The sequence below is a fragment of the Arachis ipaensis genome, chromosome B08, assembly GCF_000816755.2.
Source record: "Arachis ipaensis cultivar K30076 chromosome B08, Araip1.1, whole genome shotgun sequence".
NCBI lineage: Eukaryota > Viridiplantae > Streptophyta > Magnoliopsida > Fabales > Fabaceae > Arachis > Arachis ipaensis.
Genome location: NC_029792.2, coordinates 16,625,616 through 16,646,233, shown reverse-complemented (window position 1 = coordinate 16,646,233; position 20,618 = coordinate 16,625,616). Strand labels below are relative to the sequence as shown.

Genomic DNA, 20,618 nt, shown 5'->3' with positions numbered 1-20,618 from the left:
TTTGTCAAAAAACCCACCGTCTATACGTGCGGATTACTTGTGTTCACCACCTAACCTCAAATCCCCAACTAAGGTACTTACTGTACAGTTTGTGAGCAAAATTAAATTCTCCATGACCTTTTTAATTTTTCTAAAACTTTTCTAAACCAAACTTGCAAGCACACCTAACTGACCTAAGACACTGAACATTAAGAAAAATTGAACTCAGTTTGTTATTTATCTGAAAAATATATTGTCATTTTTAAATTAAGGTAATCACGATTTTATTTTACTTTTATTATTATATAAAGCTCTATGAGAATGAAGAATCTTTACTACTTTTAGCAAAATCAAATTACATTGCAAAACAAACAAACAACAGGAAAAAGTGAAACGCTCTTGCCAATGATTATTTCCTTGCGTAATGCCAGTTCGCTTTTCTTTCTTTTTCTTGTTAATGGCATCTTCGTTATGTTAAATCAATTAATACTTTATAAAGTTTGAATAAAAAAATAGAAATAAAATAGACACTATAAATGGTTTTCCATAAATATAATTAATCTAAATATTTATAAGTTATATATTACTTACACTGTTACACAGCTTTCAGTATTGTACAAAGAAATTAATTAAAGGATTGGATCGCATTAGGGCGAGCCCAAATTCGGTCTAATTTTGATATTAAGCGATCACTTTTTCTGAGGTTTAAATAATCTTTGTCAAAAGTAGTAACCTATTATTGACTGGATTAAACCGGATTAACCCAGCATCTGTAGAACATACATACATATAAAGTTGAGATACTATATATATTGGTTAACTAAATTAGACATTATATAACTTTGTCAAACATGAAAAGGAGCTGAATTAAGAAGCTACTTCTGTAATGTCTTATCATTATAGAATTTATTATGTATAGCAAGGTTATATTTTATGTTTCTATAATTTTTATGAAAGATGGTGATGATTGTTCCACTTTAATGAAATTAAAAAATTGTTTTTATATTTTATAAAAATTTAATAAAATCATAATTCNNNCTTTTTATATTGAGTTTTGGTAGTTATATGAATTATAAAATACAATTCTTAATTAAATTTCTGTTTAGTGTCTAGCATTTTTGAAAGGAAATTCATACAATAAATTTGTTTATTATATATTTTTTGTGAGAAAGTTTTAAGAGTCAACATTATACAATCAACATTACAGAATTACAGCTAATATTTAACATAAAAAAATTAAAAATTTAAAAAATAAAATATTGAAAATTTAATTAAAAAATATTTAAAATCTAAACTCAATAAAAATTTATCTTGAGTGAGCTTTATATTAAATTTATTTAATAACTTACTAAAATACTAAATAAAATTAATTAAAATTGACTGCTATAACGTTATTTCCCAAGCATTTCTTACTGACAGCCCAAGATGTACTTCGCCCTAACAAGACGTACCTAATTTTCAACCGGAGATCACAGCTAACGAACAATAATAATAATTTATTACTTGAAAAACAGCAATTCCTTTAATTTGTCCGGGAAACATTATCAAAGGCTTGAAAGTTTTGCGTGTAAAACAGAGTTGAAATTTTTTTGTCAATGATAAGATCATTTTGACAATGGCTCTCTCTCTTGTGATCGTCAAGGGAATTCAAAAGTCAAACAGGCAATTTCTTATGTCATTTCTGAGGATAACATTCTACATCATCAACCACATTGATTTAACTTTCTAATCAAAATAATCAGTTTTTTTTCTTAATTTTCTATCAATTATATTAAAGTAAATTGCAAGTAAAGATTGGCTAAATATTTATTTAAGAAAAAAATTCTTATTAAAAACTTTTTTAACTAAAGAATAATGTAGAAAAAAGTATTATATGGATTTTTATTTGACGTGGAAATTTGTAAAACTCTTTAATAAGGATGATAATGATTCCCACATTGTCAAGAATAGAAGGCACACTAAGAAATTTTTCTTTTTGCCACGCTTGTAAAATGTGTCTAAAAGTTGAAAAAAACGTAGCCGTTAAAATTTATTATGCTTTTTGAGATACTACATCGCTTTTTAAACGGTCACTTATTTAGTCGTAGCCAATTCTCTATTGTCACATTTTTCGTGATTAATAACCACACTATACTTTAAACTATGCTTTTTTTCCCAAAAAATATGACCGTTGGAGGAGACCTATAGTTATGCTTTTAAAGCATGGCTGTCACGCTTTTAGAAACGTGCCTAAATGTGAGCTATGGCCACGCTTATTGAATTGTATGCCTAGATGTGAATCTATTGCGATGCTTTTAAAGCATGGGTATATCTTTATTAAATTAAAAAAAAATTTATGGTATGTGCTTTTACATCAGCAATGGTATCAGCAACGGCGTCACCCTCTACCATCCCCTTCTTTCGCGGCCTCCACCCCTCTCTTTCTCCACCGCAACGCATTTTTTTCTCTCCCTCCCCCCTCTCTCTATCTCTCTCTCTGCGAGCTCTCTCTCCTCCTTGCTCCACGGTGGAAGCAAGGTGGCAGCAACTCCTTTCTCCTTCAATTCCAACGATAGCGACGACACTAGCTACAGGGACTCGATGACATCCTCTCTCTCTCTCTCTCTCTCTCTCTCTTTAATTTCTCTCTATCCTCGTCTCTCTTTCTTCGAATCCAGCAGTGACAATGGTGCTGGCCTTGCTCACTATCGACACAATTCCCTTTTCTTCCACTCCCTTCTCTTTGCAATCCCTCTCTTTGATTATTTCTCTTCTCTGTGTGGGTATGGGAGTGTGTGGCGGCTGAGAGTTGTGTGAGAGGGTATACTTAGCGTTCGTTTTAGTGAAGATAGTAGTATTAGGTGTAAAGGTATTTTTAAAATTTTGCGCTAAACTCAAATACTCACTTTTTGTCACGTTTTTTAAAAGTTCCTAGATTGTTAAAAGAAACGGTTACGCTTATAAAGTGTAATCTAAACTTAAAAAACTGACCACGCTTTAAAAACGTACTTATAGCACTCTATCGCCACGTTTTTTTAAGCGTAACACGAAAGGTGTGGCGAAAACTCAACATAACCACCATTGTCATTAAAAGTGTGGTGGTAGATGGTTTATGCTTTGAAGTGTGGCTAAAAAATAAAGGTGGCGATAGGACATTTTTTTGTAGTGGCAGTTAGAGTTAGTTGATACTACTCAATGCTTCCAAGATTGTGTAGTTAGAATCTTGATTCTGTTAAGTTTCTTTCGTATCAATTTTATTATAATAAAATTGGCTGTAAACTTCTATAAGTGGCAACAGACGGTTGAATATTTGGGTGAGAATCTCAACACCAATAACTCACAAATGGACTAATTTAGTCGTCAACTCAACAACTTGATTGGGTACGCGAGGGTCATGAGTCCTAGTAGTTTTAGATCATGCCCCCTCCCCCTACTGTAAGACCTAGAATTTTCGAAAATTTTTATTGTGAACTAATTTCAATTTATTTATTTATTAAAGATTTTAATTTTAGAAATTATTTTATTAAAGCTAACTAAATCAATTTTTGATAATTAAATTAGAAATTTTATCTAATTTTATAATTATTGGGTAATTTTCATATTTAAATTATAAAGTTTAGAAATCGTAAAATAATAAGAATTTATATGATTTGATTTAAATAATTGTGATTCTAGAAATTAATACTTTAATTTTTATGAATAAAGAAAATTAATTATATTATCTATAGTTATCGAATTAGAATTATTTATTTGAGAATAATTTGTAAATTGATAATTAAATAGTATTTTTTTTTTATAAATATTAGTGTTGGGTTAAAACAGGTTTTCAATTATCCTATTACTCTTAAACTTATAAAATTGTTATATTACTCATATGAATTTTACCTAAACTCTAAATTCCCAAATAAAATCCTAATTTTAACCAAATTAACCCTAACCCCCCTAAAATAACCATAGCCACCACATTCGTTTTAATTTTTCCTAACCTAACCTGTAGAAAAGAAAAAATAAAAGAAAGGAAAAGAAAGAAGAAGGAGGACACGGGAGGAAGGGAGAGCTGAGAGGATGAGGGGGAAAGGAAGGGGACGGCGCCGGCGGGGCTGGGAGCCGCCGTCGCCGTCGAGTCATTGAGAAAGAGAGAGAGAGGCCGCGACTGGAAAGAGAGAGAGAAGCTGCCTTGCGTTTTGCTGTTGCCGCCACCATCGCCCTCATCCCGAATTGCCATTATCGCCGATGCAGGGAGAGGAGCCGTCGCGCCGCCGCCGCTTTTGGGTCGTCGTGCTATCGTCAGAGAGCAGAGAGCTCACGGGAGGAAAAAGAAGCCCTGCCTTCGTGTCCGTCGCCGCCGTCCTTCTCGCCATGAAGCCAGCGCCGCCATCGTCATCATCACGGACTGCTGCTGCGCGTGACGCCGCCGCCGCCTCCGAGTCCGTCGCCGTCAAGTAGAGCCATGGGCGGAGGGGAGAGATCCGCGAGGAAGGGAGGACCGCGACCCGTCCAGCCGCCGCGCACAGTCGCCGCTCGTGTCGCCGGCGCCATCCTCGTCAGATCTGCCACCTCTGAAGCTTCTGGCCGCGCCTTTGCCGCCGGAGAACGCCGCTGCTGCCCAGAAACCGCCACTGAAGCCTAGGTCTGCTTGTCACCACGAGTTTCTCTGTGGTACACCGCCGTCGGATGCCGCCGTGACCACCACTGAACTCTACGCTGCCGTTAGTCACTGATAGAGGTATCTTTGCTGCCTCTATTTTGCTTTAGGTCCTTCGCTTCCTTAAACTCGTTCTACTTCTCTACTTTTACTCTATTTTCTGCTACAATTAGGTTGAATATTGATGCTAGTATTGTCGCGAAACTGTTGAAGCTGCTGCTAGTTCTGATTTTGTTATCCTGGTACTGGTCTGATATTTCCCTTAGGTTTGGTCCATCTGTATGTTCTGTTTTATCACTGCTATAGTTTTCATATTCTGATTTTAATTCTAGTCCTTACTTTGTCTTGAATCCCCAGGGTTGTAATTGCTTTCAATTCCTATCCAATCTGAATCTTTTATTTTGCTGCAACCATGGCCACTGCGGTGAAGACTAACATTACCGCTGTTTCGGTTGCTGCCATTGCCGTTCTAATCGCGTGAGAGTCGCATCTGCTGCCATGAATTAAAAGGAGAGGGAATTATCATGATAAATTTGTGCAAACTCGGTTAAGCAAAGTAGCGATTTTCTTAAAATCTATTTTATATTACAGAGTTGTGATAAATAAATATTGATGTAAAAAGATATACTTCTGTGATTATATTTGTCTTGTGGATGTGATGGTTTGTTGGACTGGTTTATTGGGTACTTGATTGCGTGAGTGGCGTATGGTTGTTGATAGAAACCGATTTGAAATGTTATTTACTTGATTATTATGAAAGGTGAATTTTCGTGGTTTTGGAGGTTACTTGGTAATATAAATGAATCGATTTTGAAAATAATTTGAGATATGAAAATAAATTGATTCTAGGAGCGGTTTGATTTTAAGTTGGTCTGATTTCATAAATGATTTAATATTTGAGTTGATTTGATTTTAAAAAGAGTTTTATTATTGGAATTGGGATTGTTAATGAATGGAATGGAAAGAGGATGATGAGGATTTTCTTGGAAACATGATTTTTGAATGAATTTGGAAATGAGATTTGGATTGATGAATGATTATGATGTTGAGAATGTTGAGAAATGTTGAGATATGAACTTTGAATTATTCATATGGCTTATGAATTTGAATTATCTGAGATACGAGGTTCCCTGGGTAAAGTACCATGGCTTGTCACCACGTGTACCAGGTCGAAAACTCGATACTCTGTTGACCCTACGACGTAAGTGTGCCCGGGCACTATATAAATTCCTGAAAATGTTACCCCCATTGAGCAATATTGATTATTTGAGAAAAATTTATGCATAGACTATTGGGATGCACGTCGGGGGACAGTCTAAGGACAATTCAGACTTATCGGGCTGGCTGAATAACTGACAGATGAGACTCATCAGCCATAGGACAGGCATGCATCATATGCATTTGTATGCTTTGCTTGGGTTTGAACTTGTTTTGGTTTGCCTAATTGCTAAACTATTCTTAACTGCTACTTGAACTATTTGCTGTAACTGCTACCTACTTATGCTTTCCTTGTCTGTCTTGCCTGTGTTTGTCCTGGCGTGCTACATTTGAGAATGAACTTTGGTGCTGAATTAATGATTGTGTTGTTTGATTGCGTGGTTGGTTTCTTATTAAGATTTTCTTATAAGAAGGGAAAGGTTTCAGATTTTGGAAAGATTAAACATTGTTTCTTTGAAAAGGTTTTGAACGATTACCTACTGCCTACTGGTTTTTAAATGATTCATAAGGCAATGATAATCACTGAGCTTGAAAAAATTTTCTTGTTAAATATCTTCTTATGACAACTTTAAAATTCCGTGGTGAGACCATGTGGTTAGGTTCTCACCCCCTACAGCTTTACCTTTTCAGGAACCGGATGAAGAAGCATTATGGAGAGTTATAATGCATTTGGTTTATATACGTTGTTGTATTAATTAGATTACTTTCTTCCCTTGTCTTTGTTATCACAAGTTTATAAGAGGGATATGAGTTGTATGTTTTATATGTATATTATATTATGAGTTATTATGTAAGGAGTCTTGTATATGAATCTATGTCTGCTTATATTTTTCTTAAGATAAAGTATTTATTTCCGGTTTTCAAAGAAATCAGCGATACAGTGTCGAGTCACAGGCTCTTATTTTAGTATTTAGTATGTAAAGTAGTCGTAATACTTCTTGCTATCAGAGTAGCGCAGCTGGAAGCGTGACTTCTGATAGTGGGAGTGTTACATTATAGTATCAGAGCGGTCTTTCTTGTAGAGCCTGAGGAATGGACTGACTATGCTTCAATTGCATACTCTGAGCGTCTGTCATGTAATAGGTCTCGTTCAGATAGCGAGAATTAGAGTTTTATGTACATGACTACCTAATGATTAACGTTATTAGCTTACCATTGCATATCTGTTGATATTAAATTTGGCCAACTTAATATTGATGGCTTATGTGAACGGGAAATTTAATAGGTTATTGTAGGCGAAAAGGAATTGATAAGTAATGGGTAATGCGAGTCACGTGGTTTGCAGATGTTAGAGTCCGCTTTTCGTGCTTGGTTTCGACTTATGATTCTTGTTTATGTCGCTTAGGTTGGCGAATCGTTTTTTTTTTTACTATCATTAAAATTCCTTGACTCGAATTCCTTTCTTGAACCATGATTTGACCATTCTCCGACCATATTTTATTATTTATCCATAATCTTGTTTGACTGTATTCCTGAGAATTTGCTTGAGACTTTCAAAACATATCTATCTTTATTATTGACTATGTTCTTCTTTATGAAAACCTGTTCTCATTGATCTGATCTTAAACTTGTTTTAGCGTAATGTATGATTCCTAAGTCTTGAGAGCGATTTGAACCTTGAAAGTTATGGTTCGAATTAAGCTAATTATGTAACTTGATTCTTTTGTATCATATTTAATGTATACTTTGATTTGATCATATTCTTGACTATCTCTTAGATTTTCGATATCATAGCTTCTAACTTTGATTTCTTCTTCGTGATCTGTGTATCTCCTTGACGTACACTGAGCTTGTGTTGGTGAGATGCATCATCCCTTACAGTCTATTTCTAGGGTTCTTGTGTTAGATTGAAAAAGTTTTGAATTGACTCTTTCCTTATTTAATTTTGTTTCACAACTACCCTTCGAATTTTTGATGAGACCACTCTTAATTTAGCATATACTTTCCTACGTGGATTAAAGAATTTCTTTATATGATTTAAATCTATCTATCTGCAATAGTCATTGGTGAGAATTTCAGATAAGCGTATGGAGATGCTTTCGTTCCTCTGAACTTCTGCTTTCCTGCTGTCTTCATCCAATCAGTCTTACTCCTTTCTATGGCTGGCTTTATGTAAGGACATCACCATTGTCAATGGCTACTTTTCATCCTCTCTGGAAAATGGTCCAAATGCTCTGTCACAGCACGGCTAATCATCTGAGGTTCTCGATCATACTGGAATAGGATTCACCCTCCTTTTGCGTCTGTCACTACGCCCAGCACTCGCGAGTTTGAAGTTCGTCACAGTCATTCAATCCCAGAATCCTACTCGGAATACCACAGACAAGGTTTAGACTTTCCGGATTCTCATGAATGCCGCCATCAATCTAGCTTACACCACGAAGATTCTGATTAAGAGATCTAAGAGATAATCATCCAATCTAAGGTGGAACGGAAGTAGTTGTCAGGCACGCGTTCGTGGGGGAATGATGATGATTGTCACGTTCATCACATTCACGTTGAAGTGCGAATGAATATCTTAGAAGCGGAATAAGTTGAATTGAATAGAAAAACAGTAGTACTTTGCATTAATTCATGAAGAATAGCAGAGCTCCACACCTTAATCTATGGAGTGCAGAAACTCTACCGTTTAAAAATACATAAGTGAAAGGTCCGGCATGGCCGAATGGCCAGCCCCCAAAACATGATCAATATGATCCTAAGATGAACTAAAAATCATAAGATGTCTAATACAATAGTAAAAAGTCCTATTTATAATAAACTAGCTACTAGGGTTTACAGAGGTAAGTAATTGATGTATAAATCTACTTCCGGGGCCCACTTGGTGTGTGCTTGGGCTGAGCTTGAATGTTACACATGCAGAGGCTCTTTCTGGAGTTGAACGCCAGGTTGTAACGTATTTCTGGCGTTCAACTCTGGTTCGTGACGTGTTTCTAGCGTTTAACTCCAGACAACAGCGTAGAATTGGCGTTAAATGCCCTTTTACGTCATCTAAACTTGGCCAAAGTATGAACTATTATATATTGCAGGAAAGCCCTAGATGTCTACTTTCCAAAGAAATTGGAAGTGCGCCATTTTGAGTTCTGGAGCTCCAGAAAATCCACTTTGAGTGCAGGGAGGTCAGAATCTAACAGCATCAGCAGTCCTTTTTCAACCTCTGAATCTGATTTTTGCTCAAGTCCCTCAATTTCAGCCAGAAAATACCTGAAATCCCAAAAAAATACACAAACTCATAATAAAGTCCAGAAATGTGAATTTAACATAAAAACTAATGAAAACATCCCTAAAAGTAACTAGATTATACTAAAAACATACTAAAAACAATGCCAAAAAGCGTATAAATTATCCGCTTTTTTTCTTTCTATTTTTTTGCTATTTTTTTTTTCTGCAAGCTTTGTTCTTTGCTGCTTTTTTTTGCTTCAAGAATCATTTTTATGATTTTTCAGATTATCAAATAACATGTCTCCTTGTCATCATTCTTTCAAGAGCCAACATATTTAACATTCTTAAACAACAACTTCAAAAGATATATGCACTGTTCAAGCATACATTCAGAAAACAAAAAGTATTGTCATCACATCAATATAATTAAACTAAGTTCAAAGATAAATTCGAAACTCATGTACTTCTTGTTCTTTTGAATTAAAAACATTTTTCATTTAAGAGAGGTGATGGATTCATATTCACTACTTTAAGGCATAAATACTAAATACTAATGATCATGTAATGAAGACACAAACATAGATAAGCACTTAACATAAAGAAAACGAAAAACAGAAAATTTAAGAACAAGGAATGAGTCCACCTTAGTGATGGTGGCGTTTCCTTCTTGAGGAACCAATGATGTCCTTGAGCTCTTCTATGTCTCTTCCTTGTCTTTGCTGCTCCTCTTGATTTGCAGTCAAATGTTCTACCACTGAGCTATAGATCCTTTACATGAATCTCTCCATCTCCCATGACTTGGAGGTGGAAGCTTTTGTCTTCCCTTTTCTCTTCTCTCTTTTTTTTTTTTTTGAGGCTTCTCTGGCCTTAGGTGCCATCAATGGTTATGGAAAAGCAAAATAAGCAATGCTTTTACCACACCAAACTTAGAATGTTGCTCGCCCTCGAGCAAAAGAAGAGAGAATAGATGAAGAAGAAGAAGTGGATAAAACTAGGATTATAAGGAGGGAAGGTGGGGATCCTGTGGGGTCCACAGATCGTGAGATGATCCTGTGAGGTCCACAGATCTTGAGGTGTCAAGGATTTACATCCATGCACCAATTAGGCATGTAAAATGCCTTTGCATGCAATTCTGGCGTTTAAACGCCGAACTGATGCTTGTTTCTGGCGTTCAGCGCCAGCTCCATGCTCTGTTCTGGCGTTGAACGCCAGACAGAACGCCAGACAGATGCTCCTTACTGGCATTTGAACGCCAGTGAACTCCTCCTCCAGGGTGTGCTATTTTTAATGCTGTTTTTTTATTTTTCTTCAGTTTTCTCAGTTATTTTTGTGACTCCACATGATCATGAACCTATGAAGACATATAACTAATAAAAATATAATTAAATAAAAATTAGGTTGCCTCCCAACAAGCGCTTCTTTAATGTCAATAGCGTTCACCTTCTTTCTGTCTGAAGGTTTGAACATCCACTCTAAGCTTGCTCAGCTTTTGAGGAGGAAAGAACTTGGCTAAGAAAGCCATGACCAGCTTATCCCCGGAGTTCAGGCTATCTTTGGGTTGAGAGTCCAACCACACTCTAGCTCTGTCTCTTACAACAAAAGGGAAAAGCAAGAGCCTGTAGACTTCAGGATCTACTCCATTAGTCTTAACAGTATCACAGATCTGCAAAAATTCAGTTAAGAACTGAAAAGGATCTTCAGATGGAAGTCCATGGAACTTGCAGTTCTGCTGCATCAGAGAAACTAATTGAGGTTTCAGCTCAAAATTGTTTGCTCTAATGGTAGGGATGGAGATACTTCTTCCATGTAAATTGGAATTAGGTGCAGTAAAGTCACCAAGCATCCTCCTTGCATTATTATTATTTTCGGCTGCCATCTCCTCTTCTTGTTCGAAAATTTCTGAAAGGTGCTTGCTGGATTGTTGTAATTTAGCTTCTCTTAGTTTCCTCTTCAGAGTCCTTTCAGGTTCTGGATCTGCTTCAACAAGAATATTCTTGTCTTTGCTCCTGCTCATATGAAAAAGAGGGAAAAGAAAAATAATAATAATAATAGAGATCCTTTTTGCCCAGGTATAGAGGTTTCCTTATGTAAGTAGAAGAAGAAAAGAAGAGTAGAAGAAAAGAAGAAGAGAAAATTTGAACTCAGAGAGAGAGAGGGGGGGTTCGGATTTTTGGTGAGTGAGGAAGAGATGTTAGTAAATAATTAAATAAATAGAAGAGGATGAGAGGGGGAGGTTTTCGAAAATAATTTTTGAAAAATGGTTAGTGATTTTCGAAAATTAAAAGAAGAAATAAATTAAAATTGAATTTTGAAATAATTAGTTAATTAAAAAGAATTTTTTGAAAAAGAGGGAGATATTTTCGAAAATTAGAGAGAGAGGGTTAGTTAGGTAGTTTTGAAAAAGATAAGAAACAAACAAAAAGTTAGTTAGTTAGTTGAAACAAATTTGAAAATCAATTTTGAAAAGATAAGAAGATAAGAAGTTAGAAAAGATATTTTAAAATCAATTTTTTGAAAAAGTTATGATTTTGAAAAAGATAAGATAAAAAGATATTTTTGAAAAGATATGATTGAAATTAGTTTTGAAAAAGATTTGATTTTTTAAAATCACAATTAATGACTTGATTCACAAGAAATCACAAAATATGATTCTAGAACTTAAAGTTTGAATCTTTCTTAACAAGCAAGTAACAAACTTGAAATTTTTGAATCAAAACATTAATTGATGATGTTATTTTCAAAAATTATGTGATAAAGATAAGAAAAAGATTTTTGAAAAATATTTTTAAATTTTTTGAAAATAACTAAGAAAAATGAAAAAGATTTGAATTTTTTTGAAAAAGATTTTGAAAAGATAAGATTTTTAAATTGAAAATTTGATTTGACTCATAAGAAACAATTGAATTTTAAAAAGTTTTGAAAAAGTCAACTCAAATTTTCGAATTTATGAGAAGAAAAAGGAGAAGATATTTTTTTGATTTTTGAAATTTTTTTTATGATGAGAGAGAAAAACATGAAAATGATGCAATGCATGAAAATTTTTAGATCAAAACAATGAATGCATGCAAGAATGCTATGAATGTTAAGATGAACACCAAGAACACTTTGAAGATCAAGATGAACATCAAGAACATATTTTTGAAAATTTTTATATGCAAAGAAAACATGCAAGACACCAAACTTAGAAATCTTTCATGTTCAGACACTATGAATGCAAAATGCACATGAAAAACAAGAAAAGACACAAAATAAGAAAACATCAAGATCAAACAAGAAGACTTACCAAGAACAACTTGAAGATCATGAAGAACACTATGAATGCATGAAATTTCGAAAAATGCAAAATGAATATGCAATTGACACCAAACTTAAAAATTGACTCAAGACTCAAACAAGAAACACAAAATATTTTTTATTTTTATGATTTTCTAATTTTTTTGTATTTTTTTCGAAAATTATTTGTGAAAAAGAAAAATAAGGATTCCAACATTTTTAATATGAATTCCAGGAATCTTGCACTCTTAGTCTAAAGCTCCAATCTGAGGGTTAGACATGGCTTATTAGCCAGTCAAGCTTTAGCATGTAAATCAGGTGGATCTGGAACAGCAGCAGGTGGATTAGCAACAACTAGCTTGCTCTTGATAATGTTGGGTTGGAAGCCCCAGTCTAAATGAATTTAGACATGGCTTTACAGCCAGTCAGGCTTCAACATGCTTCATGAAACACTAGAATTCATCCTTAAAAAATTTTAGAATAATTTTCGAAAACAGATGAGAAATTTTTGAAAGATTTTTGAAAAATTTTTTGAAAATAAAACAAAAAGAAAATTACCTAATCTGAGCAACAAGATGAACCGTCAGTTGTCCAAACTCGAACAATCCCCGGCAACAGCGCCAAAAACTTGGTGCACGAAATTGTGATCTCAGGTAACGGCGCCAAAAACTTGGTACGCACGTCTTAATAAATCGTTTTTCATTCACAACTCCGATACAACTAACCAGCAAGTGCACTGGGTCGTCCAAGTAATAAAACCTTACGTGAGTAAGGGTCAATCCCACGGAGATTGTTGGTATGAAGCAAGCTATGGTCATCTTGTAAATCTCAGTCAGGCGGATATCAAATAGTTATGGAGTTTTCGAAAATAAATAATTAATAAATAGAAAATAAAGATAGAAATACTTATGTATATCATTGGTGAGAATTTCAGATAAGCGTATGGAGATGCTTTCGTTCCTCTGAACTTCTGCTTTCCTGCTGTCTTCATCCAATCAGTCTTACTCCTTTCTATGGCTGGCTTTATGTAAGGACATCACCATTGTCAATGGCTACTTTTCATCCTCTCTGGAAAATGGTCCGATGCGCTGTCACTGCATGGCTAATCGTCTGGAGGCATCACCGTGGTCAATGGCTGCATCCTATCCTCTTGTGAAAATGGTCCAAATGCTCTGTCACAGCACGACTAATCATCTGAGGTTCTCGATCATACTGGAATAGGATTCACCCTCCTTTTGCGTCTGTCACTACGCCCAGCACTCGTGAGTTTGAAGTTCGTCACAATCATTCAATCCCAGAATCCTACTCGGAATACCACAGACAAGGTTTAGACTTTTCGGATTCTCATGAATGCCGCCATCAATCTAGCTTACACCACGAAGATTCTGATTAAGAGATCTAAGAGATAATCATCCTATCTAAGGTGGAACGGAAGTGGTTGTCAGGCACGCGTTCGTGGGGGAATGATGATGATTGTCACGTTCATCACATTCACGTTGAAGTGCGAATGAATATCTTAGAAGCGGAATAAGTTGAATTGAATAGAAAAATAGTAGGACTTTGCATTAATTCATGAAGAACAGCAGAGCTCCACACCTTAATCTATGGAGTACAGAAACTCTACCGTTTGAAAATACATAAGTGAAAGGTCCAGGCATGGCCGAATGGCCAGCCCCCAAAACGTGATCAATATGATCCTAAGATGAACTAAAAATCATAAGATGTCTAATACAATAGTAAAAATTCCTATTTATAATAAACTAGCTATTAGGGTTTACAGAAGTAAGTAATTGATGCATAAATCCACTTCCGGGGCCCACTTGGTGTGTGCTTGGGCTGAGCTTGAATGTTACACATGCAGAGGCTCTTTCTGGAGTTGAACGCCAAAAGACACACAAACTCATAGTAAAGTCCAGAAATATGAATTTAACATAAAAACTAATGAAAACATCCCTAAAAGTAACTAGATTCTACTAAAAACATACTAAAAACAATGCCAAAAAGCGTATAAATTATCCGCTCATCAATAGACATGTGAAAACAATTTCTATTTTTGGATTTTTTTTCATTGACTAGAACTTGATTTACTTCCAATTTTATCACAATTCTTATACATATTCTTATAAGATTTTGCATCTAAGTATTTTTTCAAGATTTTTGAAAAAATATCTCTGCTCATAGCTTGATTAATTTCTATTTTATAAATTTTGCTTATCTAATTTTAATCTGAGTTGTTTTGATGCAACACCTTTTATATTTCTTTTGAAAAAGTGAATTCATTCCTTTTTGAGTTTATCCATTCCTTGTGGACGCTACCATTGATTTTTAGTATTCTTTTCAACCCAACTTAGATTCAGTTCAAAAGAGTGCACAGTTCTTCCTCTTGATTGTTCCTTTCGAAGTTCTTAAATTCAAATTCCTTCCTAGGATTACAACTTGATTTTCTACCAACCTCGCACTTATTTTTATGCAAATTCTTATTTGATTATGTAAAATGTCTTTTAAGGTTTTCGAGAAAATATTTTATCCTTAGCCTAACTAATTTTCATTTCACAAATCTTGCATAATCTAGTTCGACTTGAAATTGTTTTAATATGACACAATATTTATGTTTTTACCAATTCTCTTGAATTTTGTAAATAATCACCCTGTTCTCTTTTAGGATTTCCATTGAAGTTCTTTGAAATCAAAATTCTTTCCTATTTGTATTTCAATTATTTCTTCTGACATACTTCACGACTTTTAACCATCCTAGTTTGGTGGTGACTAGAACCATTCCTTCATATTTTTGTAAACTTTGCGCTTCTCTAATTTGGTTTCAATTTATTTTGATCCAATTTACCACTACCCTTTTCTTGTTTTCTTTGGAGTTCCTAGATTCAATATTTCCTGTTAAGATGCGAAATGACTTTTTCTGAAATATTTTCTCATGTCCATACATTGTTGCTTAGTTGTAATCCTATGCCTCCTTCCGAATTCATGTGAATCTTATCCTTATCGCTTATTCTTCTCTTCTTGCGATTTGTATCTCTTTGAACATACGTAATGCATCTTAATATTATTGAATATCCTTATAAGGTGTGATTTCTAGTATATTCTTGGATTATTTTAAACTTTTTTTTTTAAATAAGGTTTGGTTTATTTTTATGCAAAGTTGTTTTTTGACTCTGCATTCTTTTACTTGGGCAGTGCCTCTCTTTGCTGTAACTTGAATTTGTTTTGGAGCGACAACCATCTTTTGAAATTTTAATAAAATCGCTTTTAACTTAGCTTACACTCCCTTATTTTAAAAATTTTTGTATGTGATTTAAATCTATTTTATTGTAATACATCTTCTTTTCCTTTTATAAGCAAAACTTTATTTCAAGTTTCCTTCCAACAAGATCGTAATTTTCATGCATGCTTAACATAAAAACGAGAAAAAAAATAATAGAATTTTTCTCTTAGCCAAATTAGTCTTTCCTTTCTCGAATTTTATGTAGTCTGTTTCAACTTGAATTTATGTTGAAATAATGTTACATTCATGCTTTTATTATTATGTTGAAAGATGTTTGTTATTTATCTTGTAGAACGTGAAATGATCTTTCCTTAAGATTTCTATTCTTTAAGAACAATGTATTCAAAAATATTTTTAAATCATACTCGAGTTCTCAGAGCTTTGTCTTTAGTTTTGAATATTCTTCTTTTGTAAACCTCATATTTGCTTGACTCAGCTTGAATTCGTTTCAAAATACTGCATTGTTTTTCATCTTATTGGTGTTATTAAATTCCTTCGATTCAAGAGTTACCCTTAAAGTTATCAGTTGATTTTCTTTTCAGCACTCTTTATTGCTTATTCATCCTTGTCTACTTGTGATTTCCACAATTCTTTCAAATTCTCGCGAACACGGTCCTTGTCACTGTTCTTTCTTTTCTATGGTCTATTATCCTTCTGAGTATACTCGAGATTAGTTTTGATGTCTTCTGCGACCGTTAGACTTAGTAAACGACACATTGGTCCTTTAGAACACGTTTGATGAGCACAAAAGGTGAAATTTGTAAACATACGACGTAGCAAAGAGTTGTGGAATCTTGTTTCATGTGAAAGAGTTTTATTGATGTTAAGTTTATGACTACTAAGATTTGCAAAGTATTTGATGAGGTTGAGAACCCTTGAATGAATTGATTGATGAAGTACGATTGAGAATGGTGGAGATAAGTTATGTTGAAATTTGAATAGTTAAATATCTGAGTTGGTGCGAGATCAGTGTGCGAATGTCAAGCACGTCGTTTTAACCCCAGCCAACTTTATAACCTATCACCACATTGCTTTACTACTACATGTTTGAACCATGTCGTCATTTGCATCAAGCTTACCTTGTAATTTCTGTCTTGTAATTGCACTCCTACCCTTATATCTTTATGTTATGTGGTAATCAAAGTATTTGAAACTATATAAATATGGATACTAAAATTCTTTTCTTTTTACACAAAGTGTTAAACCATGTAACGTTTTCTGTAATACGCTAATTTTCAAAGACGAAAATTTTTATAAGTTGGGTAGGGTGTAAGACCCAGAATTTTCGAAAAATTTTATTGTGAACTAATTTCAATTTATTTATTTATTAAATATTTTAATTTCAGAAATTATTTTATTAAAGCTAACTAAATCAATTTTTGATAATTAAATTAAAAATTTTATCTAATTTTACAATTATTGGGTAATTTTCATATTTAAATCATAAAGTTTAGGATTCGTAAAATAATAAGAATTTACATGACGCGACTGGAAGGAGAGAGAGAAGCTGCCTTGCGTTTTGCTGTTGCCGCCGCCGTCGCCCTCATCCCGAATCGCCATTATCGCCGATGCAGGGAGAGGAGCCGTCGCGCCGCCACTGCTGTTAGGTTGCCGTGCTATCGTCAGAGAGCAGAGAGCATACACGAGGAAGGAGAAGCCCTGCCTTCGTGTCCGTCACCGCCGTCCTTCTCGCCATGAAGCCAACGCCGCCATCGTCATCATCACGGACTGCTGCTGCGCGTGACGCCGCCGCCGCCTCCGAGTCCGTCGCCGTCAACCAGAGCCACGAGCAGAGGGGAGAGATCCGCGAGGAAGGGAGGACCGCGACCCGTCCAGCCGCCGCGCACAGTCGCCGCTCATGTCGCCGGTGCCATCCTCGTCAAATCCGCCACCTCTGAAGCTTCTGGCCACGCCTTTGCCGCCGGAGAACGCCACTGCCGCCTAGAAACCGCCATTGAAGCCTAGGTCTGCTTGTCACCGTGAGTTTCTCTGTGGTACACCACCGTCAGATGCCGCCGTGACCACCACTGAAATCTACGCTGCCGTTAGTCACTGATAGAGGTATCTTTGCTGCCTCTATTTTGCTTTAGGTCCTTCGCTTCCTTAAACTTGTTCTACTTCTCTACTTTTACTCTATTTTCTGCTATAATTAGGTTGAATTTTGATGCTTGTGTTGCCGCGGAACTGTTGAAGCTGCTGCTAGTTCTGATTTTGTTATCTTGGTACTGGTCTGATCTTTTCCTTAGGTTTGGTCCATCTGTATGTTCTGTTTTATCACTGCTATGGTTTTCATGTTTTGATTTTAATTCTAGTCCTTACTTTGTCTTGAATCCCCATGGTGTAATTGCTTTTAATTCCTATCCAATCTGAATCTTTTATTTTGCTGCAACCATGGCCATTGCGGTGAAGACTAACATTACTGCTGTTTCGGTTGCTGCCATTGCCGTTCTAATCGTGTGAGAGTCGCATCTGCTGCCATGAATTAAAAGGAGAGGGAATTATCATGATAAATTTGTGCGAACTCGGTTAATCGAGGTAGGAGTTTTCTTAAAATTTATTTTATATTACAGAGTTGTGATAAATAAATATTGATGTAAAAAGATATATTTCTGTGATTATATTTGTCTTGTGGATGTGATGGTTTGTTGGACTGGTTTATTGGGTACTTGATTGTGTGAGTGGCGTATGGTTGTTGATAGAAACCGGTTTGAAATGTTATTTACTTGATTATTATGAAAGGTGGATTTTCGTGGTTTTGGAGGTTACTTGGTAATATAAATGAATCGATTTTGGAAATAATTTGAGATATGAAAATAAATTGATTTTGGGAGCGATTTGATTTTAAGTTGGTATGATTTTATAAATGATTTAATATTTGAGTTGATTTGATTTTAAAAAGAGTTTTATTGTTGGAATTGGGATTGTTAATGAATGGAATGGAAAGAGGATGATGATGCTTTTCTTTGAAATATGGTTTTTGAATGAATTTGGAAATGAGATTTGGATTGATGAATGATTATGATGTTGAGAATGTTGAGAAATGTTGAGATATGAACTTTGAATTATTCATATGGCTTATGAATTTGAATTATCTGAGATACGAGGTTCCCTGGATAAAGTACCATGGCTTGCCACCACGTGTACCAGGTCGAAAACTTGATACTCTGTTGACCCTACGATGTAAGTGTGACCGGACACTATATAAATTCCCGGAAATGTTACCCCCATTGAGCAATATTGATTATTTGAGAAAAAGCTATGCATAGACTCTTGGGGATGCACGTCGGGGGACAGTCTAAGGACAATTCAGACTTGTCGGGCTGGCTGGATAACCGACAGATGAGCCTCATCAGCCATAGGACAGGCATGCATCATATGCATTTGTATGCTTTGCTTGGGTTTGAACTTGTTTTGGTTTACCTAATTGCTAAACTATTCTTAACTACTACTTGAACTATTTGCTGTAACTACTACCTACTTATGCTTTCCTTGTCTGTCTTGCCTGCGTTTGTCTTGGCGTGCTACATTTGAGAATGAACTTTGGTGCTGAATTAATGATTGTGTTGTTTGATTGCGTGGTTGGTTTCTTATTAAGATTTTCTTATAAGAAGGGAAATGTTTCGGATTTCAGAAAGATTAAACATTGTTTCTTTGAAAAGGTTTTGAATGATTACCTACTGGTTTTTAAAGGATTCATAAGGCAATGATAATCACTGAGCTTGAAAACAATTTTTTTGTTAAATATCTTCTTATGACAACTTTGAAACTCCGTGGTGAGACCATGTGGTTAGGTTCTCACCCCCTACAGCTTTACCTTTTCAGGAACCGGATGAAGAAGCATTATGGAGAGTTATAATGCGTTTGGTTTATATACGTTGTTGTATTAATTAGATTACTTTCTTCCCTCGTCTTTGTTATCACAAGTTTGTAAGAGGAATATGAGTTGTATGTTTTATATGTATATTATATTATGAGTTATTATGTAAGGAGTCTTGTATATAAATTTATGCCTGCTTATATTTTTCTTAAGATAAAGTATTTATTTCCGGTTTTCAAAGAAATCAGCGATACAGTGTCGAGTCACAGGCTCCTATTTTAGTATTTAGTATGTAAAGTAGTCGTAATACTTCTTGCTATCAGAGTAGCGCAGCCGAAAGCGTGACTTTTGATAGTGAGGGTGTTACACCTACCTCCTCCTTTTACTTTTCCAAACTCCTAGAGAAGCACAACTCTAGGCAAACAATCCCCTCCTATTCCGTAGCCACCAAGACATCCACATGGTTCTTCTCAGATGGAGCATGATACCGACGATCTCAACGACTCAGTATGAGTACGAGTAGAGTTATTTACTTTGCTTTGAATATTTTGTATTATTAATAGATTGCGATTTAGACGAATATAAGTCTAAGTTTAGTTATTTATCTTGTTTTGAATCTTTATGTTAGAGGATTGTTTATTATCTTGATAAGTTTGCAAACTCATTATCTAATATTTAGGATAAATTTTATTTCTATATTTAAAAGTATATTTATCTCGTTATCTAATATTTAGTATAAATTTTATTTTTATATGTAAAATTTGATATGCATTAATTGTCTACTTTTTTGAAATGGAAAAAATTAATTAAAAAATATGACTATTAAAATCGACGAGAATGTTATCGTTTTTTTAATTTAAAAATCGACAGAAGAAAATAAAAAATAGCTGGCGACGATGTCAGTACTTTAATAATTAAATTGACGGGTAGTTTGTCAATTTTAATAAATCAAATATCGACACATTTGACGTCGATTTTACATAACGTGGAATTGTTTTTATTAAATATGTAAAACTCTTAAATTCATATTATCGACAAAAGAGTTATCGATTTTATTTAAAAAGTATCAACAGTCTGACAAGCCGTCGATTTTATTAAAATTTTAAAAAATCGATACATTTAAAAGCGACATGTTGCACCGTCAATTTTGTCATCGATTTTTAATATTATCGACAGCTCAACCATTAACTTTAACAGTATTTCTTGTAGTGTATTTTGATATAAAACTTTATAATTATCTTTTTATGTATAATTTTAATAGAGTATAA

The 20,618-nt window shown here is 34.7% G+C and overlaps 1 long non-coding RNA gene across 1 annotated transcript in view; it reads right to left on the bottom strand.

Moving 5' to 3' along the window:
- LOC110265767 overlaps nt 6,133–20,618 on the bottom strand; it is a 19,964-nt gene continuing 5,478 nt past the window's right edge. The window contains exon 3 of the long non-coding RNA XR_002352090.1: nt 6,133–6,300. This is a non-coding gene — a long non-coding RNA (uncharacterized LOC110265767). The remainder of the gene's footprint in view (nt 6,301–20,618) is intronic.